We start from the raw sequence: 5,423 nt of genomic DNA on the forward strand, positions 1-5,423 counted from the left end.
ACCTTTTAACTTCTCTCCTAATAGGGGCCATTGATCAACCCAGACAGGGATATCTGCAAGCCAGGTAATTTTAGCTGCTGTACGCTGGGTTGGAGAGACGATTAAGACCCCTGTTGAAAATTCTGGTAACCTAATCCATGCCTCCCCTTTTGAGTGGACATCGGGATAGATGAACGCCTCCCTTGCTGATTCTTCCCCAGTCCCTTTAGGGGGTGGAATCCTTGATTAAGCGTTTGAGAAGTAACAATAGAACTGAGACTTGTTATTAAAACCCTCATCTGCTCTAGCATATCCCATCCCCATAAGTTAACAGGTAAATGTTGTAATCCATAAGGTTGAAAATAGCCTGTACTTCCATCTGGATCTTCCCATCAAAGGAGTTGAGCACTCTGCTAGGGTTGGGTAACATACCCCACTCCTTGCAATTCAGAAGCCGTGGGGTTTAAAGATCGGGCCTGTGGCCAATGTCTGACGGCAATGACTGACACATCAGCTCTGGTATCTATAACCCCTTTAAAAGGCTTCCCAATAATCCTTATTTCTAACTCAGGCCAGCCCTTCTTGACTCTTTTCATCCAGTATACTGCACCACTGGACCCAAGGCTCACTGCACCTCGGGGCTGACTGGTCAAAGGCCACCCTTCTGGATAGTAGGGCAGAAGGAGAATTTGTGCTATTTTTGTTTCTGGTAAGACCTGAATTATAGTATTAATTGTTTGTGCCATTACTTTAGTTTCTCCAGTAGAGTCCTGATCTATCACCCTTTCAATGTTAAACTGCTCCTCCCTAAAATTAGTCCCATCATGCCCAGAGGAAGGGGACCATACACTCCCGTGGCAATAGCCTGAGACCCATCTCCAGGGTTAGTACATATCAGGAGGTGGGACAGATGTCCAATCCTGCACTTCCCAGGGTGGCACAGTAGAGGTCTCTGACGGTTGGCTTTGGGCCTGAGCTGGCTGGAAAGGCTTCAGTGGGGTCAAGGATAAGGCCCCTACTGTTTGGTGGGGCTGGGGCTGGCCCCACGTGTCGTTTCCCTGCCTAAGGGGCAATGGATTACCATCAGCGTCAGTCTTGGAGTGGCATTCATTTACCCAATGCTTTCATCTCCTCCATCTTGGACATAGTCCAGGCTTCTTGTTTCCACTCCCTGTAGCCTTTTGAATTCCATTTTTAGCGTTACAGTCTTTAGCAAAATGCCCTGCCTTAGCACAGTTAAAACATCCCTCTTTCTGATGACCAGCAAGCAATACCTCCTTTAACTCAACAGCTAATGTCACTCCTTGCACGTAAGCTGGTCCAATGTCAGCACAAACACGGATAAAATCATGTACAGTACCGTTCTTCTTATATGGATATAAAGCCTCTTGACATACTCTATTTGCATTTTCAACAGCTAATTGTTTCATGAGTATCATTTCAGCCTCGGGGTCAGCCATAACCCTGCCTACAATGTCTTGGAACAAGGGAGCCACAACATCCTGATATGGCTCCTCAGGTCCCGGCCTAATTTTACTTATGTCTAAAGATTTTTCCCCTTTTGTTGGCAGCTGCCTCCAGGCTTTGGTGGCACAGATATTTATTTGCTGATAAGTTTGTATGGGGTATGCTAACTGAGTCTGCAAAGCCCCTTGAGGTTCAGTGCCCATGAGCATATCAAATATAATGGGTATCTCATGAGCTTGGTTTCTGTTAGCCTGTTCCGCACTAAGCTCTGCCCAATTATACTTCCATAATAAGTAACCTCTAGGTGAGAGACAGGCCTTTGCAACAGTATTCCAGTCACTAGGAGCCATAGCTTCCTCTGATACTGTATCTGGTAACCCCAGCACAAAACGGGAAATTGGTCCATACATAGAACAAGAAGTTTTCAACTCCTTCGAAGTCTTAAAAGGTATAGACTGATGACCGTGGAGCATCTGACCTGGATTCTGAGGATTAGGCTGCTCAAATATAGGGTATAGACTGAATCCTGAAGTATTTTCCCCAGCCTGCCTAGCCTCATACAGAGTCTGCTGGAGTAGGGACAAAAGGTACCATTCTTATCTCTGCTTGTTTAGGGGGTAATTGAAGAGGCTTATGAGAAACAGTTAAGTTCCCCGAATGCTTGCATCAGACCCCCATTATCCCAATCCTGCCAGCACTGTTCCTTGCTGCCTCCTCCAACTCTAGTTCATATTTGGGAGGAAGCACATTGTCCATAGGGCTCTCCCCCACAGAAGCTGTAGCCCCAGGGACCAGAGGAGGCAGTGGAGGCACTGATGGTATAGGGGGAGTCGTAAGCCTCTGGAAACCCTCCACTATCTGTCTTAGTTCCCCGGCCACATTCACCCACTCCCTTTCAGGAGTGGGCTCTAGGCAGTCCCGAATCAGGGACCACAGACTGAAAGTAGGGATAGGACTTTTCTCTGGAACTTCAGCTATATAATGATCTCTAAGTTGCTTCCTTACCTTCTCCCATGTCTCCACATTTACTGTTCCCTCCTCAGCAAACCATGGGCAAGTTTTATTTACAAAATCCAACAAATCAAGAAGCTGTTGATGCCTTACAGAACAGCCCTATGCTCAGAGCATAGCCTTAAGCATAGATACATATAAGTTCTTTTTCTGCGATCTTGAATTACCCATCTTTTCTACCCATCTGCTACTAAATTTAGCTCCTTATCTTACTTTCGCTTTCTGCGCACGCTTCACTAGACCATCCTTTCACCTGATAATTGTAGTTTTCTTACTCAAGCCCCACATTGGGCGCCACATGAACTGTGTCCAGCACTGCCAGTGGTGAACCTGAGGAAGGGGCGGAAAGGGATTAAAGAAAACAGACAAAAGAATATAGTTGGGTCCAGGTGGCACTGTGCCTGGATGAGGACACAATGACACAGCCTATAAGCTGAATCTTTATTTTGTAGTCATCACACAAAGCAAAACAAAGGAGTGGTCAAGATGTTTACAGTGTTTTTTATTTTGTTTTGTTTTGTTTTTACAAACCCTTGGGTCAAGGGCTGATTTTCAATAGATCGCAGCGAGGGAGCTGCTCTGCTTCGTATGAAACCCTGACCTAAAAGCAGGTTGTCTATGAATGGTTTAGCACCAGGTTCCCCACGAATGTGCGTTGTGTGAAGGGTGAGGGGGCGGCTCCCTTTCCAGCTGCAACCCTGTTTCCCAGGATGAAGAGCTCTCTGCACCGGACCCCGGTCCCGAGGCACAACGGGGGACCAGCTATCTGAGGCCAGTGGAGGCCCTCAGCACTGCCGTATAGTTACTCTGGGGCGGGATTCTAACTCAGAGGCGTTTAGTCATAATCCACAGACGGTAGCTTCGCCCCATTGGCTCCCCAGCCATGCACATACACCAGATGTCTGAACCTGCCCTTCCTCTCATACGGAGCAGGATTACCATGGCAACAACACATCATCAGTAGGTGCAATATTCTTGGGAGTTTCAAATCTACTTCTTTCCTGTTGTAAATCTCTGAACTCTATCAAGCTTTGTTTTGGCAGCACTTGCTGCACCTCCCACAGCCCAAATCCCTCAGCTGCTTAGGACTACAAGGTCAGACTATGAGGTCAAGCTTACATACAACCATAGCCTTTGGCTATAATTATGCTGGGAGGGCTTTGCCCTCCACCCTGGGACTTGTATTTATGTGACTTTGCCACAAGAGGATTGTGCCCTCTCATCAGTCTGAGGTTTGAACCTGTCCAAACGCTGTAGCCGCTTTCCACATTCAATACCTGTGAGTAAATCCACATCTGTCTGCAAATACTTCTTTGTTATTTCACTTAACAGATTGTTTAGCCTGAATATATAGTATAAAATTTGCCTTTCATTTTCAGTTATTTTTTTCAACATCCTTCTCTTCTATAAAGTAGATTGCCATTAATTTAATGTCTCTCTATTTCCAAGGAACACTTAAGTTCTTTACATTCATAATCCAATCCCTACCACCAGTTTTCCATCTTTGTCTTCACTTTCAAAGTTTCTGCAACTGGGTTTTCATATACTGTTTCAGCATCTTTAAGGTATAGCATCAGGGGCACAATGTACCCTTTGAGCTTTTTCCTGTGACTAGCTGCAGCTTCCTCAATGAGTATCAAGGGCTGATCCTGATGGTCTGATAAGATCGTGCACTGGGGACAAAGTTGCTCTGGATCCGTCTCACAGCACTGGGTCAGAAACTCTTGGTGCTTCTTACACTGGGGTTTATCTTGCCTTTTCCTTTTTCTCCTCATGGTGGGAATCTGCTTAACAATATCAGTCATGTGACATAATTGAAGTTCTCTTGAAGTTCTGATCAGGGCAGTGGTGGAGGCAGACAGGACAGAGAAAGATGCCCTGTAGACCTAACCAGCACTGGTGGATGCAAGAATGACAGAAGTTGTGTCCACACTCAATGGTCACTGGGTCTCTTGGATAATCCAGGCAGATGGGGCAGCTGGCCTCTGCCTTTAGCTCGGCCACGGAAGCCGCAAAGGCCATTGTGCAGTGAAGGTGTCTGTCCGAAGGCAACTCTCTTCAGTCAGTGTGATCCTCCAGGAGCTAGGAAAAGTGAGAAGCTGAGGTCTGCTCAGCCCTCCTTCTCTGTGGAAGTCAGTAGGAGCTTCCAAGAAGAGTTCTAGCCATTAGCTGATGTCAGTCTTCTAGTCACCCTCTCCTGTATTTAACGCCACATTACCATAAGGGATATAGAGTACTCCTGGTCAGAAACCAAGCACAATCTAAGTCATATGTGGTTCCAAGATAGGATTGGCTTGCCTGTTGAGGTCCACGTACTGGTAGAGCGGCCCCATAGGAAACCAAGGCTCTCAACAGTGCTCACATTTCCTGTATGCACAGCCTCTGGATTCCCAGAGGAAAAACCTTGTACCAGTTTTCTGTTGTGCCCAGATTTCAAAGTTCCCAAGACCCCCAGGGAGCCAGTCAGTCCGATGCAAAAGCAAAGAGTCTTTAATGCAAGCCGGGTTGCGCTCCCAGTTCACCAGACCCACCAACACAGCGGAAAGTCCAGTGGCCGAGAGACCGAGGCCTGATGGGACAGGGGGTTATATAGGGGGGTGGAGTGAGGGCAGGAGAGGGGACTGTGGGCCCCGCTGATTGGCCAGGCGCGAGTCGGTACAGGATGTGGTCATAGTGATGGCGTGCACTTCCCTTGATTATTATTGGTTAGTCCAGAGAAATCCTGGGTGGGTCTAGCAACGGCTTTTTCCGGTGAAGCACATGGCACTGTCCCAAAATGGAGGACCCAAGGCAAGATGGAGGGCGCACACGGCTCTGTCCCAAAATGGAGGACCCAAGGCAAGATGGAGGGCGCAGTCCCCGCCTGGCTCCCGCTGCCGCCGCTTGAACATGCCACAAGGCAGGATGGCCCTCCCGCACAGCACCTGCAGCCGGCCTGCGGGTGCTGTGGGGGAATGCAGAGGACT

At 47.7% G+C, this 5,423-nt stretch overlaps 1 pseudogene; it reads right to left on the minus strand.

The window, feature by feature from the left end:
• Positions 1-2,728: 2,728 nt before the first annotated feature.
• Positions 2,729-4,479, minus strand: LOC107185034 (annotated as a pseudogene).
• Positions 4,480-5,423: the final 944 nt, after the last annotated feature.

This window comes from Myotis davidii, unplaced genomic scaffold (assembly GCF_000327345.1).
Source record: "Myotis davidii unplaced genomic scaffold, ASM32734v1 scaffold2989, whole genome shotgun sequence".
NCBI lineage: Eukaryota > Metazoa > Chordata > Mammalia > Chiroptera > Vespertilionidae > Myotis > Myotis davidii.